At 37.2% G+C, this 24,883-nt stretch overlaps 24 non-coding genes across 24 annotated transcripts; all 24 read left to right on the top strand.

Moving 5' to 3' along the window:
* The first annotated feature begins 988 nt into the window (after positions 1-988).
* On the top strand, positions 989-1,061 carry TRNAK-UUU (transfer RNA lysine (anticodon UUU)). Its single transcript has one exon. It is a non-coding gene; the product is annotated as a tRNA-Lys (tRNA).
* Positions 1,062-1,388: 327 nt separating this feature from the next.
* On the top strand, positions 1,389-1,479 carry TRNAR-UCU (transfer RNA arginine (anticodon UCU)). The gene is given in 2 exon segments: positions 1,389-1,425; positions 1,444-1,479. It is a non-coding gene; the product is annotated as a tRNA-Arg (tRNA).
* A 1,518-nt stretch (positions 1,480-2,997) lies between these two features.
* Positions 2,998-3,070, top strand: TRNAK-UUU (transfer RNA lysine (anticodon UUU)). Its single transcript has one exon. It is a non-coding gene; the product is annotated as a tRNA-Lys (tRNA).
* Positions 3,071-3,397: 327 nt separating this feature from the next.
* TRNAR-UCU (transfer RNA arginine (anticodon UCU)) lies at positions 3,398-3,488 on the top strand. The gene is given in 2 exon segments: positions 3,398-3,434; positions 3,453-3,488. It is a non-coding gene; the product is annotated as a tRNA-Arg (tRNA).
* Positions 3,489-5,006: 1,518 nt separating this feature from the next.
* Positions 5,007-5,079, top strand: TRNAK-UUU (transfer RNA lysine (anticodon UUU)). Its single transcript has one exon. It is a non-coding gene; the product is annotated as a tRNA-Lys (tRNA).
* Positions 5,080-5,406: 327 nt separating this feature from the next.
* TRNAR-UCU (transfer RNA arginine (anticodon UCU)) lies at positions 5,407-5,497 on the top strand. The gene is given in 2 exon segments: positions 5,407-5,443; positions 5,462-5,497. It is a non-coding gene; the product is annotated as a tRNA-Arg (tRNA).
* Positions 5,498-7,013: 1,516 nt separating this feature from the next.
* Positions 7,014-7,086, top strand: TRNAK-UUU (transfer RNA lysine (anticodon UUU)). Its single transcript has one exon. It is a non-coding gene; the product is annotated as a tRNA-Lys (tRNA).
* Positions 7,087-7,413: 327 nt separating this feature from the next.
* Positions 7,414-7,504, top strand: TRNAR-UCU (transfer RNA arginine (anticodon UCU)). The gene is given in 2 exon segments: positions 7,414-7,450; positions 7,469-7,504. It is a non-coding gene; the product is annotated as a tRNA-Arg (tRNA).
* A 1,516-nt stretch (positions 7,505-9,020) lies between these two features.
* On the top strand, positions 9,021-9,093 carry TRNAK-UUU (transfer RNA lysine (anticodon UUU)). The gene has a single exon. It is a non-coding gene; the product is annotated as a tRNA-Lys (tRNA).
* Positions 9,094-9,420: 327 nt separating this feature from the next.
* Positions 9,421-9,511, top strand: TRNAR-UCU (transfer RNA arginine (anticodon UCU)). Its single transcript is given in 2 exon segments — positions 9,421-9,457; positions 9,476-9,511. It is a non-coding gene; the product is annotated as a tRNA-Arg (tRNA).
* Positions 9,512-11,027: 1,516 nt separating this feature from the next.
* TRNAK-UUU (transfer RNA lysine (anticodon UUU)) lies at positions 11,028-11,100 on the top strand. Its single transcript has one exon. It is a non-coding gene; the product is annotated as a tRNA-Lys (tRNA).
* A 327-nt stretch (positions 11,101-11,427) lies between these two features.
* TRNAR-UCU (transfer RNA arginine (anticodon UCU)) lies at positions 11,428-11,518 on the top strand. Its single transcript is given in 2 exon segments — positions 11,428-11,464; positions 11,483-11,518. It is a non-coding gene; the product is annotated as a tRNA-Arg (tRNA).
* A 1,516-nt stretch (positions 11,519-13,034) lies between these two features.
* Positions 13,035-13,107, top strand: TRNAK-UUU (transfer RNA lysine (anticodon UUU)). Its single transcript has one exon. It is a non-coding gene; the product is annotated as a tRNA-Lys (tRNA).
* A 327-nt stretch (positions 13,108-13,434) lies between these two features.
* Positions 13,435-13,525, top strand: TRNAR-UCU (transfer RNA arginine (anticodon UCU)). Its single transcript is given in 2 exon segments — positions 13,435-13,471; positions 13,490-13,525. It is a non-coding gene; the product is annotated as a tRNA-Arg (tRNA).
* Positions 13,526-15,041: 1,516 nt separating this feature from the next.
* Positions 15,042-15,114, top strand: TRNAK-UUU (transfer RNA lysine (anticodon UUU)). The gene has a single exon. It is a non-coding gene; the product is annotated as a tRNA-Lys (tRNA).
* A 327-nt stretch (positions 15,115-15,441) lies between these two features.
* Positions 15,442-15,532, top strand: TRNAR-UCU (transfer RNA arginine (anticodon UCU)). The gene is given in 2 exon segments: positions 15,442-15,478; positions 15,497-15,532. It is a non-coding gene; the product is annotated as a tRNA-Arg (tRNA).
* Positions 15,533-17,048: 1,516 nt separating this feature from the next.
* TRNAK-UUU (transfer RNA lysine (anticodon UUU)) lies at positions 17,049-17,121 on the top strand. Its single transcript has one exon. It is a non-coding gene; the product is annotated as a tRNA-Lys (tRNA).
* A 327-nt stretch (positions 17,122-17,448) lies between these two features.
* On the top strand, positions 17,449-17,539 carry TRNAR-UCU (transfer RNA arginine (anticodon UCU)). Its single transcript is given in 2 exon segments — positions 17,449-17,485; positions 17,504-17,539. It is a non-coding gene; the product is annotated as a tRNA-Arg (tRNA).
* Positions 17,540-19,055: 1,516 nt separating this feature from the next.
* On the top strand, positions 19,056-19,128 carry TRNAK-UUU (transfer RNA lysine (anticodon UUU)). Its single transcript has one exon. It is a non-coding gene; the product is annotated as a tRNA-Lys (tRNA).
* A 327-nt stretch (positions 19,129-19,455) lies between these two features.
* Positions 19,456-19,546, top strand: TRNAR-UCU (transfer RNA arginine (anticodon UCU)). Its single transcript is given in 2 exon segments — positions 19,456-19,492; positions 19,511-19,546. It is a non-coding gene; the product is annotated as a tRNA-Arg (tRNA).
* A 1,516-nt stretch (positions 19,547-21,062) lies between these two features.
* On the top strand, positions 21,063-21,135 carry TRNAK-UUU (transfer RNA lysine (anticodon UUU)). The gene has a single exon. It is a non-coding gene; the product is annotated as a tRNA-Lys (tRNA).
* A 327-nt stretch (positions 21,136-21,462) lies between these two features.
* TRNAR-UCU (transfer RNA arginine (anticodon UCU)) lies at positions 21,463-21,553 on the top strand. The gene is given in 2 exon segments: positions 21,463-21,499; positions 21,518-21,553. It is a non-coding gene; the product is annotated as a tRNA-Arg (tRNA).
* Positions 21,554-23,069: 1,516 nt separating this feature from the next.
* On the top strand, positions 23,070-23,142 carry TRNAK-UUU (transfer RNA lysine (anticodon UUU)). Its single transcript has one exon. It is a non-coding gene; the product is annotated as a tRNA-Lys (tRNA).
* Positions 23,143-23,469: 327 nt separating this feature from the next.
* Positions 23,470-23,560, top strand: TRNAR-UCU (transfer RNA arginine (anticodon UCU)). Its single transcript is given in 2 exon segments — positions 23,470-23,506; positions 23,525-23,560. It is a non-coding gene; the product is annotated as a tRNA-Arg (tRNA).
* The last annotated feature ends 1,323 nt before the right edge of the window (positions 23,561-24,883 follow it).

Raw genomic sequence — 24,883 nt, 5'->3', positions numbered from 1 at the left:
AAAAGGTATATCAATTGCATACTCTTTTCAGGATCCAATGAATGGGGAGTCCTATTAGAGATGTTTCAAAAAAGTCTTAATCAAGTCATTACATACCCATCTGTCTTCTACATTCTTTGACAAGGGTTAAGAAGACTTACCCAAACTGTATCATGTAGTTTGTTGATTATCTTTTACCCAATTCAATGTTCAAAATGTAAGGTAGTGTCCGATTAACTTGATAAAGTTGGTCAACAGCTGATAGGTCATCTTTTTATTTGTGAATCTCTGATCACCGTGTTGAATCAGGTCGGATCTCTAGTGCAATGGATAGCGGCTTGGAGTCCTAGAGGAATGTAGCAAAAGCATTCAAAGGCTTTGTGTTCAAACACCAGCTGGGTCAATTTTATCCCTCCTCTTATTTTATAACTAATTGAAACAGTAACAAGCAATGCCTGCGTCTGCATCACCAGAAACATTTACCAAAATGGCAGTGAAAGAAAGTCTACTTAAACAGAGACTGTTTGCTTTGAAAACATTGCATAATCTATGCCCAAGAGGAAGTTCCCAAAGAAACTGCTGAAAATGTATGTAATTTAGTAGGTAGTAATAGTATTTGGCACTTTATTGATTTCACAAGGTCATTTTAGACACATGATTTCTAAGTCAGCCGAAAATGAGATAGTACAAATTTCAGGACTTAAAATGGATTACGTGTGCTGCTGAAATTTCAAATGCTTAACACCTTCAATGCTACTGGAGATTTTCCTCCTGTGCTGAATGATCTGTAAATCCATTGTTCATGACGAGCTCAGCTCGTCATAAGCACACGACAAGTGTACTGCACGACGAGCTGAGCTCGTCATGAGCATTGAAGGGGTTAAAACATCAATTTGTTATTAAACTCTACAAATTTGATTGCTAATATATGTAACCATATTAATACACAGAGTGTAGGTCAGTGTACGTCCACATTTGTTTAGCTGATTTTAAGACAGAGTATAGCAGAGCCTGGATAGCTCAGTCGGTAGAGCATCAGACTTTTAATCTGAGGGTCCAGGGTTCAAGTCCCTGTTCAGGCGGTTGCTTCCTTTAAAGAAAAATTACTCTAATTGGATGCTCTTTTTGTGTTCCCTTGCATGACGAATAAGATATTCCATTACTAAAATTGCAAAAACGTCTTTCATGGAGTTGTGAAATGCACATCTGCCTCATATATCATGTGCCATTTGCCTAAACTTAAGTCGTACGTAGACTTACCTAAGGTATCATGTAACTTGAGACGGTGAATATAATTTCCCCAATTCAATATTCAAAATAAATCCATGGTTATAGTATCAAATGAACTTTATAAAGCTGATCAACATTATTTCATTTCAGAATATCTCTGCACCTCATCAGAGTGTATTGGCTCTGTGGCGCAATGGATAGCGCATTGGACTTCTAGGTGAATGTAAAAAAGATATTCAAAGGTTGTGGGTTCGAATCCCACCAGAGTCAGTTTTATCCCTATTTATTTCATAACTGTTTAAAAGAGTAATAAACAGTGCATGCATGCTTCTGCTTCACCAAAAAGGGCAGTGAAAGGAAGTCTATTTTAAATAGATACTATTCAAGTTACGCAATCTTTGCAGAAGAGGAAATTGGCAGCTGTACTTATGAAAATGTAATTTACTCAGAAGTAAGATTTTGGGCCCTTCCTTAATTTTACAATGTCAATAAAAACATATGACTTCTAAGTCAGCAAAAAAAATGAGATAGTAGCAATTTCAGGACTTACAATAAGGTTAAATTTACTGAAGAGATTTCAAATGCTTGAAGTACCAATTCATTATTATATTCCGCGTATTCAGTACTTAATACCGGCAACCATCTTAAGAAACGTAGTGATAGTTGGGACACTTCCAAATGTTGATAAGGTCATTTTGTGGAGCGACCTCTCCGAGCTTGGATAGCTCAGTCGGGAGAGCATCAGACTTTTAATCTGAGGGCCCAGGGTTCAAGTCCCTGTTCAGGCGGCTTGGTTAAAGAAAAGGTATATCAATTGCATACTCTTTTCAGGATCCAATGAATGGGGAGTCCTATTAGAGATGTTTCAAAAAAGTCTTAATCAAGTCATTACATACCCATCTGTCTTCTACATTCTTTGACAAGGGTTAAGAAGACTTACCCAAACTGTATCATGTAGTTTGTTGATTATCTTTTACCCAATTCAATGTTCAAAATGTAAGGTAGTGTCCGATTAACTTGATAAAGTTGGTCAACAGCTGATAGGTCATCTTTTTATTTGTGAATCTCTGATCACCGTGTTGAATCAGGTCGGATCTCTAGTGCAATGGATAGCGGCTTGGAGTCCTAGACGAATGTAGCAAAAGCATTCAAAGGCTTTGTGTTCAAACACCAGCTGGGTCAATTTTATCCCTCCTCTTATTTTATAACTAATTGAAACAGTAACAAGCAATGCCTGCGTCTGCATCACCAGAAACATTTACCAAAATGGCAGTGAAAGAAAGTCTACTTAAACAGAGACTGTTTGCTTTGAAAACATTGCATAATCTATGCCCAAGAGGAAGTTCCCAAAGAAACTGCTGAAAATTTATGTAATTTAGTAGGTAGTAATAGTATTTGGCACTTTATTGATTTCACAAGGTCATTTTAGACACATGATTTCTAAGTCAGCCGAAAATGAGATAGTACAAATTTCAGGATTTAAAATGGATTACGTGTGCTGCTGAAATTTCAAATGCTTAACACCTTCAATGCTACAGGAGATTTTCCTCCTGTGCTGAATGATCTGTAAATCCATTGTTCATGACGAGCTCAGCTCGTCATAAGCACACGACAAGTGTACTGCACGACGAGCTGAGCTCGTCATGAGCATGGAAGGGGTTAAAACATCAATTTGTTATTAAACTCTACAAATTTGATTGCTAATATATGTAACCATATTAATACATAGAGTGTAGGTCAGTGTACGTCCACATTTGTTTAGCTGATTTTAAGACAGAGTATAGCAGAGCCTGGATAGCTCAGTCGGTAGAGCATCAGACTTTTAATCTGAGGGTCCAGGGTTCAAGTCCCTGTTCAGGCGGTTGCTTCCTTTAAAGAAAAATTACTCTAATTGGATGCTCTTTTTGTGTTTCCCTGCATGACGAATAAGATATTCCATTACTAAAATTGCAAAAACGTCTTTCATGGAGTTGTGAAATGCACATCTGCCTCATATATCATGTGACATTTGACTAAACTTAAGTCGTACGTAGACTTACCTAAGGTATCATGTAACTTGAGACGGTGAATATAATTTCCCCAATTCAATATTCAAAATAAATCCATGGTTATAGTATCAAATGAACTTTATAAAGCTGATCAACATTATTTCATTTCAGAATATCTCTGCACCTAATCAGAGCGTATTGGCTCTGTGGCGCAATGGATAGCGCATTGGACTTCTAGGTGAATGTAAAAAAGATATTCAAAGGTTGTGGGTTCGAATCCCACCAGAGTCAGTTTTATCCCTATTTATTTCATAACTGTTTAAAAGAGTAATAAACAGTGCATGCATGCTTCTGCTTCACCAAAAAGGGCAGTGAAAGGAAGTCTATTTTAAATAGATACTATTCAAATTACGCAATGTTTGCAGAAGAGGAAATTGGCAGCTGTACTTATGAAAATGTAATTTACTCAGAAGTAAGATTTTGGGCCCTTCCTTAATTTTACAATGTCAATAAAAACATATGACTTCTAAGTCAGCAAAAAAAATGAGATAGTAGCAATTTCAGGACTTACAATAAGGTTAAATTTACTGAAGAGATTTCAAATGCTTGAAGTACCAATTCATTATTATATTCCGCGTATTCAGTACTTAATACCGGCAACCATCTTAAGAAACGTAGTGATAGTTGGGACACTTCCAAATGTTGATAAGGTCATTTTGTGGAGCGACCTCTCCGAGCTTGGATAGCTCAGTCGGGAGAGCATCAGACTTTTAATCTGAGGGCCCAGGGTTCAAGTCCCTGTTCAGGCGGCTTGGTTAAAGAAAAGGTATATCAATTGCATACTCTTTTCAGGATCCAATGAATGGGGAGTCCTATTAGAGATGTTTCAAAAAAGTCTTAATCAAGTCATTACATACCCATCTGTCTTCTACATTCTTTGACAAGGGTTAAGAAGACTTACCCAAACTGTATCATGTAGTTTGTTGATTATCTTTTACCCAATTCAATGTTCAAAATGTAAGGTAGTGTCCGATTAACTTGATAAAGTTGGTCAACAGCTGATAGGTCATCTTTTTATTTGTGAATCTCTGATCACCGTGTTGAATCAGGTCGGATCTCTAGTGCAATGGATAGCGGCTTGGAGTCCTAGACGAATGTAGCAAAAGCATTCAAAGGCTTTGTGTTCAAACACCAGCTGGGTCAATTTTATCCCTCCTCTTATTTTATAACTAATTGAAACAGTAACAAGCAATGCCTGCGTCTGCATCACCAGAAACATTTACCAAAATGGCAGTGAAAGAAAGTCTACTTAAACAGAGACTGTTTGCTTTGAAAACATTGCATAATCTATGCCCAAGAGGAAGTTCCCAAAGAAACTGCTGAAAATGTATGTAATTTAGTAGGTAGTAATAGTATTTGGCACTTTATTGATTTCACAAGGTCATTTTAGACACATGATTTCTAAGTCAGCCGAAAATGAGATAGTACAAATTTCAGGACTTAAAATGGATTACGTGTGCTGCTGAAATTTCAAATGCTTAACACCTTCAATGCTACAGGAGATTTTCCTCCTGTGCTGAATGATCTGTAAATCCATTGTTCATGACGAGCTCAGCTCGTCATAAGCACACGACAAGTGTACTGCACGACGAGCTGAGCTCGTCATGAGCATGGAAGGGGTTAAAACATCAATTTGTTATTAAACTCTACAAATTTGATTGCTAATATATGTAACCATATTAATACACAGAGTGTAGGTCAGTGTACGTCCACATTTGTTTAGCTGATTTTAAGATAGAGTATAGCAGAGCCTGGATAGCTCAGTCGGTAGAGCATCAGACTTTTAATCTGAGGGTCCAGGGTTCAAGTCCCTGTTCAGGCGGTTGCTTCCTTTAAAGAAAAATTACTCTAATTGGATGCTCTTTTTGTGTTCCCTTGCATGACGAATAAGATATTCCATTACTAAAATTGCAAAAACGTCTTTCATGGAGTTGTGAAATGCACATCTGCCTCATATATCATGTGCCATTTGCCTAAACTTAAGTCGTACGTAGACTTACCTAAGGTATCATGTAACTTGAGACGGTGAATATAATTTCCCCAATTCAATATTCAAAATAAATCCATGGTTATAGTATCAAATGAACTTTATAAAGCTGATCAACATTATTTCATTTCAGAATATCTCTGCACCTCATCAGAGCGTATTGGCTCTGTGGCGCAATGGATAGCGCATTGGACTTCTAGGTGAATGTAAAAAAGATATTCAAAGGTTGTGGGTTCGAATCCCACCAGAGTCAGTTTTATCCCTATTTATTTCATAACTGTTTAAAAGAGTAATAAACAGTGCATGCATGCTTCTGCTTCACCAAAAAGGGCAGTGAAAGAAAGTCTATTTTAAATAGATACTATTCAAGTTACGCAATCTTTGCAGAAGAGGAAATTGGCAGCTGTACTTATGAAAATGTAATTTACTCAGAAGTAAGATTTTGGGCCCTTCCTTAATTTTACAATGTCAATAAAAACATATGAATTCTAAGTCAGCAAAAAAAATGAGATAGTAGCAATTTCAGGACTTACAATAAGGTTAAATTTACTGAAGAGATTTCAAATGCTTGAAGTACCAATTCATTATTATATTCCGCGTATTCAGTACTTAATACCGGCAACCATCTTAAGAAACGTAGTGATAGTTGGGACACTTCCAAATGTTGATAAGGTCATTTTGTGGAGTGACCTGTCCGAGCCTGGGTAGCTCAGTCGGGAGAGCATCAGACTTTTAATCTGAGGGCCCAGGGTTCAAGTCCCTGTTCAGGCGGCTTGGTTAAAGAAAAGGTATATCAATTGCATACTCTTTTCAGGATCCAATGAATGGGGAGTCCTATTAGAGATGTTTCCCAAAAACGTCTTAATCAAGTCATTACATACCCATCTGTCTTCTACATTCTTTGACAAGGGTTAAGAAGACTTACCCAAACTGTATCATGTAGTTTGTTGATTATCTTTTACCCAATTCAATGTTCAAAATGTAAGGTAGTGTCCGATTAACTTGATAAAGTTGGTCAACAGCTGATAGGTCATCTTTTTATTTGTGAATCTCTGATCACCGTGTTGAATCAGGTCGGATCTCTAGTGCAATGGATAGCGGCTTGGAGTCCTAGACGAATGTAGCAAAAGCATTCAAAGGCTTTGTGTTCAAACACCAGCTGGGTCAATTTTATCCCTCCTCTTATTTTATAACTAATTGAAACAGTAACAAGCAATGCCTGCGTCTGCATCACCAGAAACATTTACCAACATGGCAGTGAAAGAAAGTCTACTTAAACAGAGACTGTTTGCTTTGAAAACATTGCATAATCTATGCCCAAGAGGAAATTCCCAAAGATACTGCTGAAAATGTAATTTAGTAGGTAGTAATAGTATTTGGCACTTTATTGATTTCACAATGTCATTTTAGACACATGATTTCTAAGTCAGCCGAAAATGAGATAGTACAAATTTCAGGATTTAAAATGGATTACGTGTGCTGCTGAAATTTCAAATGCTTAACACCTTCAATGCTACAGGAGATTTTCCTCCTGTGCTGAATGATCTGTAAATCCATTGTTCATGACGAGCTCAGCTCGTCATAAGCACACGACAAGTGTACTGCACGACGAGCTGAGCTCGTCATGAGCATGGAAGGGGTTAAAACATCAATTTGTTATTAAACTCTACAAATTTGATTGCTAATGTATGTAACCATATTAATACACAGAGTGTAGGTCAGTGTACGTCCACATTTGTTTAGCTGTTTTTAAGACAGAGTATAGCAGAGCCTGGATAGCTCAGTCGGTAGAGCATCAGACTTTTAATCTGAGGAACCAGGGTTCAAGTCCCTGTTCAGGCGGGTGCTTCCTTTAAAGAAAAATTACTCTAATTGGATGCTCTTTTTGTGTTCCCCTGCATGACGAATAAGATATTCCATTACTAAAATTGCAAAAATGTCTTTCATGGAGTTGTGAAATGCACATCTGCCTCATATATCATGTGCCATTTGACTAAACTTAAGTCGTACGTAGATTTACCTAAGGTATCATGTAACTTGAGACGGTGAATATAATTTCCCCAATTCAATATTCAAAATAAATCCATGGTTATAGTATCAAATGAACTTTATAAAGCTGATCAACATTATTTCATTTCAGAATATCTCTGCACCTCATCAGAGCGTATTGGCTCTGTGGCGCAATGGATAGCGCATTGGACTTCTAGGTGAATGTAAAAAAGATATTCAAATGTTGTGGGTTCGAATCCCACCAGAGTCAGTTTTATCCCTATTTATTTCATAACTGTTTAAAAGAGTAATAAACAGTGCATGCATGCTTCTGCTTCACCAAAAAGGGCAGTGAAAGGAAGTCTATTTTAAATAGATACTATTCAAGTTACGCAATCTTTGCAGAAGAGGAAATTGGCAGCTGTACTTATGAAAATGTAATTTACTCAGAAGTAAGATTTTGGGCCCTTCCTTAATTTTACAATGTCAATAAAAACATATGAATTCTAAGTCAGCAAAAAAAATGAGATAGTAGCAATTTCAGGACTTACAATAAGGTTAAATTTACTGAAGAGATTTCAAATGCTTGAAGTACCAATTCATTATTATATTCCGCGTATTCAGTACTTAATACCGGCAACCATCTTAAGAAACGTAGTGATAGTTGGGACACTTCCAAATGTTGATAAGGTCATTTTGTGGAGTGACCTGTCCGAGCCTGGGTAGCTCAGTCGGGAGAGCATCAGACTTTTAATCTGAGGGCCCAGGGTTCAAGTCCCTGTTCAGGCGGCTTGGTTAAAGAAAAGGTATATCAATTGCATACTCTTTTCAGGATCCAATGAATGGGGAGTCCTATTAGAGATGTTTCCCAAAAACGTCTTAATCAAGTCATTACATACCCATCTGTCTTCTACATTCTTTGACAAGGGTTAAGAAGACTTACCCAAACTGTATCATGTAGTTTGTTGATTATCTTTTACCCAATTCAATGTTCAAAATGTAAGGTAGTGTCCGATTAACTTGATAAAGTTGGTCAACAGCTGATAGGTCATCTTTTTATTTGTGAATCTCTGATCACCGTGTTGAATCAGGTCGGATCTCTAGTGCAATGGATAGCGGCTTGGAGTCCTAGACGAATGTAGCAAAAGCATTCAAAGGCTTTGTGTTCAAACACCAGCTGGGTCAATTTTATCCCTCCTCTTATTTTATAACTAATTGAAACAGTAACAAGCAATGCCTGCGTCTGCATCACCAGAAACATTTACCAACATGGCAGTGAAAGAAAGTCTACTTAAACAGAGACTGTTTGCTTTGAAAACATTGCATAATCTATGCCCAAGAGGAAATTCCCAAAGATACTGCTGAAAATGTAATTTAGTAGGTAGTAATAGTATTTGGCACTTTATTGATTTCACAATGTCATTTTAGACACATGATTTCTAAGTCAGCCGAAAATGAGATAGTACAAATTTCAGGATTTAAAATGGATTACGTGTGCTGCTGAAATTTCAAATGCTTAACACCTTCAATGCTACAGGAGATTTTCCTCCTGTGCTGAATGATCTGTAAATCCATTGTTCATGACGAGCTGAGCTCGTCATAAGCACACGACAAGTGTACTGCACGACGAGCTGAGCTCGTCATGAGCATGGAAGGGGTTAAAACATCAATTTGTTATTAAACTCTACAAATTTGATTGCTAATGTATGTAACCATATTAATACACAGAGTGTAGGTCAGTGTACGTCCACATTTGTTTAGCTGTTTTTAAGACAGAGTATAGCAGAGCCTGGATAGCTCAGTCGGTAGAGCATCAGACTTTTAATCTGAGGAACCAGGGTTCAAGTCCCTGTTCAGGCGGGTGCTTCCTTTAAAGAAAAATTACTCTAATTGGATGCTCTTTTTGTGTTCCCCTGCATGACGAATAAGATATTCCTTTACTAAAATTGCAAAAATGTCTTTCATGGAGTTGTGAAATGCACATCTGCCTCATATATCATGTGCCATTTGACTAAACTTAAGTCGTACGTAGATTTACCTAAGGTATCATGTAACTTGAGACGGTGAATATAATTTCCCCAATTCAATATTCAAAATAAATCCATGGTTATAGTATCAAATGAACTTTATAAAGCTGATCAACATTATTTCATTTCAGAATATCTCTGCACCTCATCAGAGCGTATTGGCTCTGTGGCGCAATGGATAGCGCATTGGACTTCTAGGTGAATGTAAAAAAGATATTCAAATGTTGTGGGTTCGAATCCCACCAGAGTCAGTTTTATCCCTATTTATTTCATAACTGTTTAAAAGAGTAATAAACAGTGCATGCATGCTTCTGCTTCACCAAAAAGGGCAGTGAAAGGAAGTCTATTTTAAATAGATACTATTCAAGTTACGCAATCTTTGCAGAAGAGGAAATTGGCAGCTGTACTTATGAAAATGTAATTTACTCAGAAGTAAGATTTTGGGCCCTTCCTTAATTTTACAATGTCAATAAAAACATATGAATTCTAAGTCAGCAAAAAAAATGAGATAGTAGCAATTTCAGGACTTACAATAAGGTTAAATTTACTGAAGAGATTTCAAATGCTTGAAGTACCAATTCATTATTATATTCCGCGTATTCAGTACTTAATACCGGCAACCATCTTAAGAAACGTAGTGATAGTTGGGACACTTCCAAATGTTGATAAGGTCATTTTGTGGAGTGACCTGTCCGAGCCTGGGTAGCTCAGTCGGGAGAGCATCAGACTTTTAATCTGAGGGCCCAGGGTTCAAGTCCCTGTTCAGGCGGCTTGGTTAAAGAAAAGGTATATCAATTGCATACTCTTTTCAGGATCCAATGAATGGGGAGTCCTATTAGAGATGTTTCCCAAAAACGTCTTAATCAAGTCATTACATACCCATCTGTCTTCTACATTCTTTGACAAGGGTTAAGAAGACTTACCCAAACTGTATCATGTAGTTTGTTGATTATCTTTTACCCAATTCAATGTTCAAAATGTAAGGTAGTGTCCGATTAACTTGATAAAGTTGGTCAACAGCTGATAGGTCATCTTTTTATTTGTGAATCTCTGATCACCGTGTTGAATCAGGTCGGATCTCTAGTGCAATGGATAGCGGCTTGGAGTCCTAGACGAATGTAGCAAAAGCATTCAAAGGCTTTGTGTTCAAACACCAGCTGGGTCAATTTTATCCCTCCTCTTATTTTATAACTAATTGAAACAGTAACAAGCAATGCCTGCGTCTGCATCACCAGAAACATTTACCAACATGGCAGTGAAAGAAAGTCTACTTAAACAGAGACTGTTTGCTTTGAAAACATTGCATAATCTATGCCCAAGAGGAAATTCCCAAAGATACTGCTGAAAATGTAATTTAGTAGGTAGTAATAGTATTTGGCACTTTATTGATTTCACAATGTCATTTTAGACACATGATTTCTAAGTCAGCCGAAAATGAGATAGTACAAATTTCAGGATTTAAAATGGATTACGTGTGCTGCTGAAATTTCAAATGCTTAACACCTTCAATGCTACAGGAGATTTTCCTCCTGTGCTGAATGATCTGTAAATCCATTGTTCATGACGAGCTCAGCTCGTCATAAGCACACGACAAGTGTACTGCACGACGAGCTGAGCTCGTCATGAGCATGGAAGGGGTTAAAACATCAATTTGTTATTAAACTCTACAAATTTGATTGCTAATGTATGTAACCATATTAATACACAGAGTGTAGGTCAGTGTACGTCCACATTTGTTTAGCTGTTTTTAAGACAGAGTATAGCAGAGCCTGGATAGCTCAGTCGGTAGAGCATCAGACTTTTAATCTGAGGAACCAGGGTTCAAGTCCCTGTTCAGGCGGGTGCTTCCTTTAAAGAAAAATTACTCTAATTGGATGCTCTTTTTGTGTTCCCCTGCATGACGAATAAGATATTCCATTACTAAAATTGCAAAAATGTCTTTCATGGAGTTGTGAAATGCACATCTGCCTCATATATCATGTGCCATTTGACTAAACTTAAGTCGTACGTAGATTTACCTAAGGTATCATGTAACTTGAGACGGTGAATATAATTTCCCCAATTCAATATTCAAAATAAATCCATGGTTATAGTATCAAATGAACTTTATAAAGCTGATCAACATTATTTCATTTCAGAATATCTCTGCACCTCATCAGAGCGTATTGGCTCTGTGGCGCAATGGATAGCGCATTGGACTTCTAGGTGAATGTAAAAAAGATATTCAAATGTTGTGGGTTCGAATCCCACCAGAGTCAGTTTTATCCCTATTTATTTCATAACTGTTTAAAAGAGTAATAAACAGTGCATGCATGCTTCTGCTTCACCAAAAAGGGCAGTGAAAGGAAGTCTATTTTAAATAGATACTATTCAAGTTACGCAATCTTTGCAGAAGAGGAAATTGGCAGCTGTACTTATGAAAATGTAATTTACTCAGAAGTAAGATTTTGGGCCCTTCCTTAATTTTACAATGTCAATAAAAACATATGAATTCTAAGTCAGCAAAAAAAATGAGATAGTAGCAATTTCAGGACTTACAATAAGGTTAAATTTACTGAAGAGATTTCAAATGCTTGAAGTACCAATTCATTATTATATTCCGCGTATTCAGTACTTAATACCGGCAACCATCTTAAGAAACGTAGTGATAGTTGGGACACTTCCAAATGTTGATAAGGTCATTTTGTGGAGTGACCTGTCCGAGCCTGGGTAGCTCAGTCGGGAGAGCATCAGACTTTTAATCTGAGGGCCCAGGGTTCAAGTCCCTGTTCAGGCGGCTTGGTTAAAGAAAAGGTATATCAATTGCATACTCTTTTCAGGATCCAATGAATGGGGAGTCCTATTAGAGATGTTTCCCAAAAACGTCTTAATCAAGTCATTACATACCCATCTGTCTTCTACATTCTTTGACAAGGGTTAAGAAGACTTACCCAAACTGTATCATGTAGTTTGTTGATTATCTTTTACCCAATTCAATGTTCAAAATGTAAGGTAGTGTCCGATTAACTTGATAAAGTTGGTCAACAGCTGATAGGTCATCTTTTTATTTGTGAATCTCTGATCACCGTGTTGAATCAGGTCGGATCTCTAGTGCAATGGATAGCGGCTTGGAGTCCTAGACGAATGTAGCAAAAGCATTCAAAGGCTTTGTGTTCAAACACCAGCTGGGTCAATTTTATCCCTCCTCTTATTTTATAACTAATTGAAACAGTAACAAGCAATGCCTGCGTCTGCATCACCAGAAACATTTACCAACATGGCAGTGAAAGAAAGTCTACTTAAACAGAGACTGTTTGCTTTGAAAACATTGCATAATCTATGCCCAAGAGGAAATTCCCAAAGATACTGCTGAAAATGTAATTTAGTAGGTAGTAATAGTATTTGGCACTTTATTGATTTCACAATGTCATTTTAGACACATGATTTCTAAGTCAGCCGAAAATGAGATAGTACAAATTTCAGGATTTAAAATGGATTACGTGTGCTGCTGAAATTTCAAATGCTTAACACCTTCAATGCTACAGGAGATTTTCCTCCTGTGCTGAATGATCTGTAAATCCATTGTTCATGACGAGCTCAGCTCGTCATAAGCACACGACAAGTGTACTGCACGACGAGCTGAGCTCGTCATGAGCATGGAAGGGGTTAAAACATCAATTTGTTATTAAACTCTACAAATTTGATTGCTAATGTATGTAACCATATTAATACACAGAGTGTAGGTCAGTGTACGTCCACATTTGTTTAGCTGTTTTTAAGACAGAGTATAGCAGAGCCTGGATAGCTCAGTCGGTAGAGCATCAGACTTTTAATCTGAGGAACCAGGGTTCAAGTCCCTGTTCAGGCGGGTGCTTCCTTTAAAGAAAAATTACTCTAATTGGATGCTCTTTTTGTGTTCCCCTGCATGACGAATAAGATATTCCTTTACTAAAATTGCAAAAATGTCTTTCATGGAGTTGTGAAATGCACATCTGCCTCATATATCATGTGCCATTTGACTAAACTTAAGTCGTACGTAGATTTACCTAAGGTATCATGTAACTTGAGACGGTGAATATAATTTCCCCAATTCAATATTCAAAATAAATCCATGGTTATAGTATCAAATGAACTTTATAAAGCTGATCAACATTATTTCATTTCAGAATATCTCTGCACCTCATCAGAGCGTATTGGCTCTGTGGCGCAATGGATAGCGCATTGGACTTCTAGGTGAATGTAAAAAAGATATTCAAATGTTGTGGGTTCGAATCCCACCAGAGTCAGTTTTATCCCTATTTATTTCATAACTGTTTAAAAGAGTAATAAACAGTGCATGCATGCTTCTGCTTCACCAAAAAGGGCAGTGAAAGGAAGTCTATTTTAAATAGATACTATTCAAGTTACGCAATCTTTGCAGAAGAGGAAATTGGCAGCTGTACTTATGAAAATGTAATTTACTCAGAAGTAAGATTTTGGGCCCTTCCTTAATTTTACAATGTCAATAAAAACATATGAATTCTAAGTCAGCAAAAAAAATGAGATAGTAGCAATTTCAGGACTTACAATAAGGTTAAATTTACTGAAGAGATTTCAAATGCTTGAAGTACCAATTCATTATTATATTCCGCGTATTCAGTACTTAATACCGGCAACCATCTTAAGAAACGTAGTGATAGTTGGGACACTTCCAAATGTTGATAAGGTCATTTTGTGGAGTGACCTGTCCGAGCCTGGGTAGCTCAGTCGGGAGAGCATCAGACTTTTAATCTGAGGGCCCAGGGTTCAAGTCCCTGTTCAGGCGGCTTGGTTAAAGAAAAGGTATATCAATTGCATACTCTTTTCAGGATCCAATGAATGGGGAGTCCTATTAGAGATGTTTCCCAAAAACGTCTTAATCAAGTCATTACATACCCATCTGTCTTCTACATTCTTTGACAAGGGTTAAGAAGACTTACCCAAACTGTATCATGTAGTTTGTTGATTATCTTTTACCCAATTCAATGTTCAAAATGTAAGGTAGTGTCCGATTAACTTGATAAAGTTGGTCAACAGCTGATAGGTCATCTTTTTATTTGTGAATCTCTGATCACCGTGTTGAATCAGGTCGGATCTCTAGTGCAATGGATAGCGGCTTGGAGTCCTAGACGAATGTAGCAAAAGCATTCAAAGGCTTTGTGTTCAAACACCAGCTGGGTCAATTTTATCCCTCCTCTTATTTTATAACTAATTGAAACAGTAACAAGCAATGCCTGCGTCTGCATCACCAGAAACATTTACCAACATGGCAGTGAAAGAAAGTCTACTTAAACAGAGACTGTTTGCTTTGAAAACATTGCATAATCTATGCCCAAGAGGAAATTCCCAAAGATACTGCTGAAAATGTAATTTAGTAGGTAGTAATAGTATTTGGCACTTTATTGATTTCACAATGTCATTTTAGACACATGATTTCTAAGTCAGCCGAAAATGAGATAGTACAAATTTCAGGATTTAAAATGGATTACGTGTGCTGCTGAAATTTCAAATGCTTAACACCTTCAATGCTACAGGAGATTTTCCTCCTGTGCTGAATGATCTGTAAATCCATTGTTCATGACGAGCTCAGCTCGTCATAAGCACACGACAAGTGTACTGCACGACGAGCTGAGCTCGTCATGAGCATGGAAGGGGTTAAAACATCAATTTGTTATTAAACTCTACAAATTTGATTGCTAATGTATGTAACCATATTAATACACAGAGTGTAGGTCAGTGTACGTCCACATTTGTTTAGCTGTTTTTAAGACAGAGTATAGCAGAGCCTGGATAGCTCAGTCGGTAGAGCATCAGACTTTTAATCTGAGGAACCAGGGTTCAAGTCCCTGTTCAGGCGGGTGCTTCCTTTAAAGAAAAATTACTCTAATTGGATGCTCTTTTTGTGTTCCCCTGCATGACGAATAAGATATTCCATTACTAAAATTGCAAAAATGTCTTTCATGGAGTTGTGAAATGCACATCTGCCTCATATATCATGTGCCATTTGACTAAACTTAAGTCGTACGTAGATTTACCTAAGGTATCATGTAACTTGAGACGGTGAATATAATTTCCCCAATTCAATATTCAAAATAAATCCATGGTTATAGTATCAAATGAACTTTATAAAGCTGATCAACATTATTTCATTTCAGAATATCTCTGCACCTCATCAGAGCGTATTGGCTCTGTGGCGCAATGGATAGCGCATTGGACTTCTAGGTGAATGTAAAAAAGATATTCAAATGTTGTGGGTTCGAATCCCACCAGAGTCAGTTTTATCCCTATTTATTTCATAACTGTTTAAAAGAGTAATAAACAGTGCATGCATGCTTCTGCTTCACCAAAAAGGGCAGTGAAAGGAAGTCTATTTTAAATAGATACTATTCAAGTTACGCAATCTTTGCAGAAGAGGAAATTGGCAGCTGTACTTATGAAAATGTAATTTACTCAGAAGTAAGATTTTGGGCCCTTCCTTAATTTTACAATGTCAATAAAAACATATGAATTCTAAGTCAGCAAAAAAAATGAGATAGTAGCAATTTCAGGACTTACAATAAGGTTAAATTTACTGAAGAGATTTCAAATGCTTGAAGTACCAATTCATTATTATATTCCGCGTATTCAGTACTTAATACCGGCAACCATCTTAAGAAACGTAGTGATAGTTGGGACACTTCCAAATGTTGATAAGTTCATTTTGTGGAGTGACCTGTCCGAGCCTGGGTAGCTCAGTCGGGAGAGCATCAGACTTTTAATCTGAGGGCCCAGGGTTCAAGTCCCTGTTCAGGCGGCTTGGTTAAAGAAAAGGTATATCAATTGCATACTCTTTTCAGGATCCAATGAATGGGGAGTCCTATTAGAGATGTTTCCCAAAAACGTCTTAATCAAGTCATTACATACCCATCTGTCTTCTACATTCTTTGACAAGGGTTAAGAAGACTTACCCAAACTGTATCATGTAGTTTGTTGATTATCTTTTACCCAATTCAATGTTCAAAATGTAAGGTAGTGTCCGATTAACTTGATAAAGTTGGTCAACAGCTGATAGGTCATCTTTTTATTTGTGAATCTCTGATCACCGTGTTGAATCAGGTCGGATCTCTAGTGCAATGGATAGCGGCTTGGAGTCCTAGACGAATGTAGCAAAAGCATTCAAAGGCTTTGTGTTCAAACACCAGCTGGGTCAATTTTATCCCTCCTCTTATTTTATAACTAATTGAAACAGTAACAAGCAATGCCTGCGTCTGCATCACCAGAAACATTTACCAACATGGCAGTGAAAGAAAGTCTACTTAAACAGAGACTGTTTGCTTTGAAAACATTGCATAATCTATGCCCAAGAGGAAATTCCCAAAGATACTGCTGAAAATGTAATTTAGTAGGTAGTAATAGTATTTGGCACTTTATTGATTTCACAATGTCATTTTAGACACATGATTTCTAAGTCAGCCGAAAATGAGATAGTACAAATTTCAGGATTTAAAATGGATTACGTGTGCTGCTGAAATTTCAAATGCTTAACACCTTCAATGCTACAGGAGATTTTCCTCCTGTGCTGAATGATCTGTAAATCCATTGTTCATGACGAGCTCAGCTCGTCATAAGCACACGACAAGTGTACTGCACGACGAGCTGAGCTCGTCATGAGCATGGAAGGGGTTAAAACATCAATTTGTTATTAAACTCTACAAATTTGATTGCTAATGTATGTAACCATATTAATACACAGAGTGTAGGTCAGTGTACGTCCACATTTGTTTAGCTGTTTTTAAGACAGAGTATAGCAGAGCCTGGATAGCTCAGTCGGTAGAGCATCAGACTTTTAATCTGAGGAACCAGGGTTCAAGTCCCTGTTCAGGCGGGTGCTTCCTTTAAAGAAAAATTACTCTAATTGGATGCTCTTTTTGTGTTCCCCTGCATGACGAATAAGATATTCCTTTACTAAAATTGCAAAAATGTCTTTCATGGAGTTGTGAAATGCACATCTGCCTCATATATCATGTGCCATTTGACTAAACTTAAGTCGTACGTAGATTTACCTAAGGTATCATGTAACTTGAGACGGTGAATATAATTTCCCCAATTCAATATTCAAAATAAATCCATGGTTATAGTATCAAATGAACTTTATAAAGCTGATCAACATTATTTCATTTCAGAATATCTCTGCACCTCATCAGAGCGTATTGGCTCTGTGGCGCAATGGATAGCGCATTGGACTTCTAGGTGAATGTAAAAAAGATATTCAAATGTTGTGGGTTCGAATCCCACCAGAGTCAGTTTTATCCCTATTTATTTCATAACTGTTTAAAAGAGTAATAAACAGTGCATGCATGCTTCTGCTTCACCAAAAAGGGCAGTGAAAGGAAGTCTATTTTAAATAGATACTATTCAAGTTACGCAATCTTTGCAGAAGAGGAAATTGGCAGCTGTACTTATGAAAATGTAATTTACTCAGAAGTAAGATTTTGGGCCCTTCCTTAATTTTACAATGTCAATAAAAACATATGAATTCTAAGTCAGCAAAAAAAATTAGATAGTAGCAATTTCAGGACTTACAATAAGGTTAAATTTACTGAAGAGATTTCAAATGCTTGAAGTACCAATTCATTATTATATTCCGCGTATTCAGTACTTAATACCGGCAACCATCTTAAGAAACGTAGTGATAGTTGGGACACTTCCAAATGTTGATAAGGTCATTTTGTGGAGTGACCTGTCCGAGCCTGGGTAGCTCAGTCGGGAGAGCATCAGACTTTTAATCTGAGGGCCCAGGGTTCAAGTCCCTGTTCAGGCGGCTTGGTTAAAGAAAAGGTATATCAATTGCATACTCTTTTCAGGATCCAATGAATGGGGAGTCCTATTAGAGATGTTTCCCAAAAACGTCTTAATCAAGTCATTACATACCCATCTGTCTTCTACATTCTTTGACAAGGGTTAAGAAGACTTACCCAAACTGTATCATGTAGTTTGTTGATTATCTTTTACCCAATTCAATGTTCAAAATGTAAGGTAGTGTCCGATTAACTTGATAAAGTTGGTCAACAGCTGATAGGTCATCTTTTTATTTGTGAATCTCTGATCACCGTGTTGAATCAGGTCGGATCTCTAGTGCAATGGATAGCGGCTTGGAGTCCTAGACGAATGTAGCAAAAGCATTCAAAGGCTTTGTGTTCAAACACCAGCTGGGTCAATTTTATCCCTCCTCTTATTTTATAACTAATTGAAACAGTAACAAGCAATGCCTGCGTCTGCATCACCAGAAACATTTACCAACATGGCAGTGAAAGAAAGTCTACTTAAACAGAGACTGTTTGCTTTGAAAACATTGCATAATCTATGCCCAAGAGGAAATTCCCAAAGATACTGCTGAAAATGTAATTTAGTAGGTAGTAATAGTATTTGGCACTTTATTGATTTCACAATGTCATTTTAGACACATGATTTCTAAGTCAGCCGAAAATGAGATAGTACAAATTTCAGGATTTAAAATGGATTACGTGTGCTGCTGAAATTTCAAATGCTTAACACCTTCAATGCTACAGGAGATTTTCCTCCTGTGCTGAATGATCTGTAAATCCATTGTTCATGACGAGCTCAGCTCGTCATAAGCACACGACAAGTGTACTGCACGACGAGCTGAGCTCGTCATGAGCATGGAAGGGGTTAAAACATCAATTTGTTATTAAACTCTACAAATTTGATTGCTAATGTATGTAACCATATTAATACACAGAGTGTAGGTCAGTGTACGTCCACATTTGTTTAGCTGTTTTTAAGACAGAGTATAGCAGAGCCTGGATAGCTCAGTCGGTAGAGCATCAGACTTTTAATCTGAGGAACCAGGGTTCAAGTCCCTGTTCAGGCGGGTGCTTCCTTTAAAGAAAAATTACTCTAATTGGATGCTCTTTTTGTGTTCCCCTGCATGACGAATAAGATATTCCATTACTAAAATTGCAAAAATGTCTTTCATGGAGTTGTGAAATGCACATCTGCCTCATATATCATGTGCCATTTGACTAAACTTAAGTCGTACGTAGATTTACCTAAGGTATCATGTAACTTGAGACGGTGAATATAATTTCCCCAATTCAATATTCAAAATAAATCCATGGTTATAGTATCAAATGAACTTTATAAAGCTGATCAACATTATTTCATTTCAGAATATCTCTGCACCTCATCAGAGCGTATTGGCTCTGTGGCGCAATGGATAGCGCATTGGACTTCTAGGTGAATGTAAAAAAGATATTCAAATGTTGTGGGTTCGAATCCCACCAGAGTCAGTTTTATCCCTATTTATTTCATAACTGTTTAAAAGAGTAATAAACAGTGCATGCATGCTTCTGCTTCACCAAAAAGGGCAGTGAAAGGAAGTCTATTTTAAATAGATACTATTCAAGTTACGCAATCTTTGCAGAAGAGGAAATTGGCAGCTGTACTTATGAAAATGTAATTTACTCAGAAGTAAGATTTTGGGCCCTTCCTTAATTTTACAATGTCAATAAAAACATATGAATTCTAAGTCAGCAAAAAAAATGAGATAGTAGCAATTTCAGGACTTACAATAAGGTTAAATTTACTGAAGAGATTTCAAATGCTTGAAGTACCAATTCATTATTATATTCCGCGTATTCAGTACTTAATACCGGCAACCATCTTAAGAAACGTAGTGATAGTTGGGACACTTCCAAATGTTGATAAGGTCATTTTGTGGAGTGACCTGTCCGAGCCTGGGTAGCTCAGTCGGGAGAGCATCAGACTTTTAATCTGAGGGCCCAGGGTTCAAGTCCCTGTTCAGGCGGCTTGGTTAAAGAAAAGGTATATCAATTGCATACTCTTTTCAGGATCCAATGAATGGGGAGTCCTATTAGAGATGTTTCCCAAAAACGTCTTAATCAAGTCATTACATACCCATCTGTCTTCTACATTCTTTGACAAGGGTTAAGAAGACTTACCCAAACTGTATCATGTAGTTTGTTGATTATCTTTTACCCAATTCAATGTTCAAAATGTAAGGTAGTGTCCGATTAACTTGATAAAGTTGGTCAACAGCTGATAGGTCATCTTTTTATTTGTGAATCTCTGATCACCGTGTTGAATCAGGTCGGATCTCTAGTGCAATGGATAGCGGCTTGGAGTCCTAGACGAATGTAGCAAAAGCATTCAAAGGCTTTGTGTTCAAACACCAGCTGGGTCAATTTTATCCCTCCTCTTATTTTATAACTAATTGAAACAGTAACAAGCAATGCCTGCGTCTGCATCACCAGAAACATTTACCAACATGGCAGTGAAAGAAAGTCTACTTAAACAGAGACTGTTTGCTTTGAAAACATTGCATAATCTATGCCCAAGAGGAAATTCCCAAAGATACTGCTGAAAATGTAATTTAGTAGGTAGTAATAGTATTTGGCACTTTATTGATTTCACAATGTCATTTTAGACACATGATTTCTAAGTCAGCCGAAAATGAGATAGTACAAATTTCAGGATTTAAAATGGATTACGTGTGCTGCTGAAATTTCAAATGCTTAACACCTTCAATGCTACAGGAGATTTTCCTCCTGTGCTGAATGATCTGTAAATCCATTGTTCATGACGAGCTCAGCTCGTCATAAGCACACGACAAGTGTACTGCACGAAGAGCTGAGCTCGTCATGAGCATGGAAGGGGTTAAAACATCAATTTGTTATTAAACTCTACAAATTTGATTGCTAATGTATGTAACCATATTAATACACAGAGTGTAGGTCAGTGTACGTCCACATTTGTTTAGCTGTTTTTAAGACAGAGTATAGCAGAGCCTGGATAGCTCAGTCGGTAGAGCATCAGACTTTTAATCTGAGGAACCAGGGTTCAAGTCCCTGTTCAGGCGGGTGCTTCCTTTAAAGAAAAATTACTCTAATTGGATGCTCTTTTTGTGTTCCCCTGCATGACGAATAAGATATTCCTTTACTAAAATTGCAAAAATGTCTTTCATGGAGTTGTGAAATGCACATCTGCCTCATATATCATGTGCCATTTGACTAAACTTAAGTCGTACGTAGATTTACCTAAGGTATCATGTAACTTGAGACGGTGAATATAATTTCCCCAATTCAATATTCAAAATAAATCCATGGTTATAGTATCAAATGAACTTTATAAAGCTGATCAACATTATTTCATTTCAGAATATCTCTGCACCTCATCAGAGCGTATTGGCTCTGTGGCGCAATGGATAGCGCATTGGACTTCTAGGTGAATGTAAAAAAGATATTCAAATGTTGTGGGTTCGAATCCCACCAGAGTCAGTTTTATCCCTATTTATTTCATAACTGTTTAAAAGAGTAATAAACAGTGCATGCATGCTTCTGCTTCACCAAAAAGGGCAGTGAAAGGAAGTCTATTTTAAATAGATACTATTCAAGTTACGCAATCTTTGCAGAAGAGGAAATTGGCAGCTGTACTTATGAAAATGTAATTTACTCAGAAGTAAGATTTTGGGCCCTTCCTTAATTTTACAATGTCAATAAAAACATATGAATTCTAAGTCAGCAAAAAAAATGAGATAGTAGCAATTTCAGGACTTACAATAAGGTTAAATTTACTGAAGAGATTTCAAATGCTTGAAGTACCAATTCATTATTATATTCCGCGTATTCAGTACTTAATACCGGCAACCATCTTAAGAAACGTAGTGATAGTTGGGACACTTCCAAATGTTGATAAGGTCATTTTGTGGAGTGACCTGTCCGAGCCTGGGTAGCTCAGTCGGGAGAGCATCAGACTTTTAATCTGAGGGCCCAGGGTTCAAGTCCCTGTTCAGGCGGCTTGGTTAAAGAAAAGGTATATCAATTGCATACTCTTTTCAGGATCCAATGAATGGGGAGTCCTATTAGAGATGTTTCCCAAAAACGTCTTAATCAAGTCATTACATACCCATCTGTCTTCTACATTCTTTGACAAGGGTTAAGAACACTTACCCAAACTGTATCATGTAGTTTGTTGATTATCTTTTACCCAATTCAATGTTCAAAATGTAAGGTAGTGTCCGATTAACTTGATAAAGTTGGTCAACAGCTGATAGGTCATCTTTTTATTTGTGAATCTCTGATCACCGTGTTGAATCAGGTCGGATCTCTAGTGCAATGGATAGCGGCTTGGAGTCCTAGACGAATGTAGCAAAAGCATTCAAAGGCTTTGTGTTCAAACACCAGCTGGGTCAATTTTATCCCTCCTCTTATTTTATAACTAATTGAAACAGTAACAAGCAATGCCTGCGTCTGCATCACCAGAAACATTTACCAACATGGCAGTGAAAGAAAGTCTACTTAAACAGAGACTGTTTGCTTTGAAAACATTGCATAATCTATGCCCAAGAGGAAATTCCCAAAGATACTGCTGAAAATGTAATTTAGTAGGTAGTAATAGTATTTGGCACTTTATTGATTTCACAATGTCATTTTAGACACATGATTTCTAAGTCAGCCGAAAATGAGATAGTACAAATTTCAGGATTTAAAATGGATTACGTGTGCTGCTGAAATTTCAAATGCTTAACACCTTCAATGCTACAGGAGATTTTCCTCCTGTGCTGAATGATCTGTAAATCCATTGTTCATGACGAGCTCAGCTCGTCATAAGCACACGACAAGTGTACTGCACGACGAGCTGAGCTCGTCATGAGCATGGAAGGGGTTAAAACATCAATTTGTTATTAAACTCTACAAATTTGATTGCTAATGTATGTAACCATATTAATACACAGAGTGTAGGTCAGTGTACGTCCACATTTGTTTAGCTGTTTTTAAGACAGAGTATAGCAGAGCCTGGATAGCTCAGTCGGTAGAGCATCAGACTTTTAATCTGAGGAACCAGGGTTCAAGTCCCTGTTCAGGCGGGTGCTTCCTTTAAAGAAAAATTACTCTAATTGGATGCTCTTTTTGTGTTCCCCTGCATGACGAATAAGATATTCCATTACTAAAATTGCAAAAATGTCTTTCATGGAGTTGTGAAATGCACATCTGCCTCATATATCATGTGCCATTTGACTAAACTTAAGTCGTACGTAGATTTACCTAAGGTATCATGTAACTTGAGACGGTGAATATAATTTCCCCAATTCAATATTCAAAATAAATCCATGGTTATAGTATCAAATGAACTTTATAAAGCTGATCAACATTATTTCATTTCAGAATATCTCTGCACCTCATCAGAGCGTATTGGCTCTGTGGCGCAATGGATAGCGCATTGGACTTCTAGGTGAATGTAAAAAAGATATTCAAATGTTGTGGGTTCGAATCCCACCAGAGTCAGTTTTATCCCTATTTATTTCATAACTGTTTAAAAGAGTAATAAACAGTGCATGCATGCTTCTGCTTCACCAAAAAGGGCAGTGAAAGGAAGTCTATTTTAAATAGATACTATTCAAGTTACGCAATCTTTGCAGAAGAGGAAATTGGCAGCTGTACTTATGAAAATGTAATTTACTCAGAAGTAAGATTTTGGGCCCTTCCTTAATTTTACAATGTCAATAAAAACATATGAATTCTAAGTCAGCAAAAAAAATGAGATAGTAGCAATTTCAGGACTTACAATAAGGTTAAATTTACTGAAGAGATTTCAAATGCTTGAAGTACCAATTCATTATTATATTCCGCGTATTCAGTACTTAATACCGGCAACCATCTTAAGAAACGTAGTGATAGTTGGGACACTTCCAAATGTTGATAAGGTCATTTTGTGGAGTGACCTGTCCGAGCCTGGGTAGCTCAGTCGGGAGAGCATCAGACTTTTAATCTGAGGGCCCAGGGTTCAAGTCCCTGTTCAGGCGGCTTGGTTAAAGAAAAGGTATATCAATTGCATACTCTTTTCAGGATCCAATGAATGGGGAGTCCTATTAGAGATGTTTCCCAAAAACGTCTTAATCAAGTCATTACATACCCATCTGTCTTCTACATTCTTTGACAAGGGTTAAGAAGACTTACCCAAACTGTATCATGTAGTTTGTTGATTATCTTTTACCCAATTCAATGTTCAAAATGTAAGGTAGTGTCCGATTAACTTGATAAAGTTGGTCAACAGCTGATAGGTCATCTTTTTATTTGTGAATCTCTGATCACCGTGTTGAATCAGGTCGGATCTCTAGTGCAATGGATAGCGGCTTGGAGTCCTAGACGAATGTAGCAAAAGCATTCAAAGGCTTTGTGTTCAAACACCAGCTGGGTCAATTTTATCCCTCCTCTTATTTTATAACTAATTGAAACAGTAACAAGCAATGCCTGCGTCTGCATCACCAGAAACATTTACCAACATGGCAGTGAAAGAAAGTCTACTTAAACAGAGACTGTTTGCTTTGAAAACATTGCATAATCTATGCCCAAGAGGAAATTCCCAAAGATACTGCTGAAAATGTAATTTAGTAGGTAGTAATAGTATTTGGCACTTTATTGATTTCACAATGTCATTTTAGACACATGATTTCTAAGTCAGCCGAAAATGAGATAGTACAAATTTCAGGATTTAAAATGGATTACGTGTGCTGCTGAAATTTCAAATGCTTAACACCTTCAATGCTACAGGAGATTTTCCTCCTGTGCTGAATGATCTGTAAATCCATTGTTCATGACGAGCTCAGC

The sequence above is a fragment of the Lissotriton helveticus genome, chromosome 1_1 (genome assembly GCF_964261635.1).
Source record: "Lissotriton helveticus chromosome 1_1, aLisHel1.1, whole genome shotgun sequence".
Classification (NCBI taxonomy): Eukaryota; Metazoa; Chordata; class Amphibia; order Caudata; family Salamandridae; genus Lissotriton; species Lissotriton helveticus.
The sequence above is the reverse complement of the archived record's forward strand: the minus strand, read 5'-3'. Positions and strand labels throughout refer to the sequence as shown.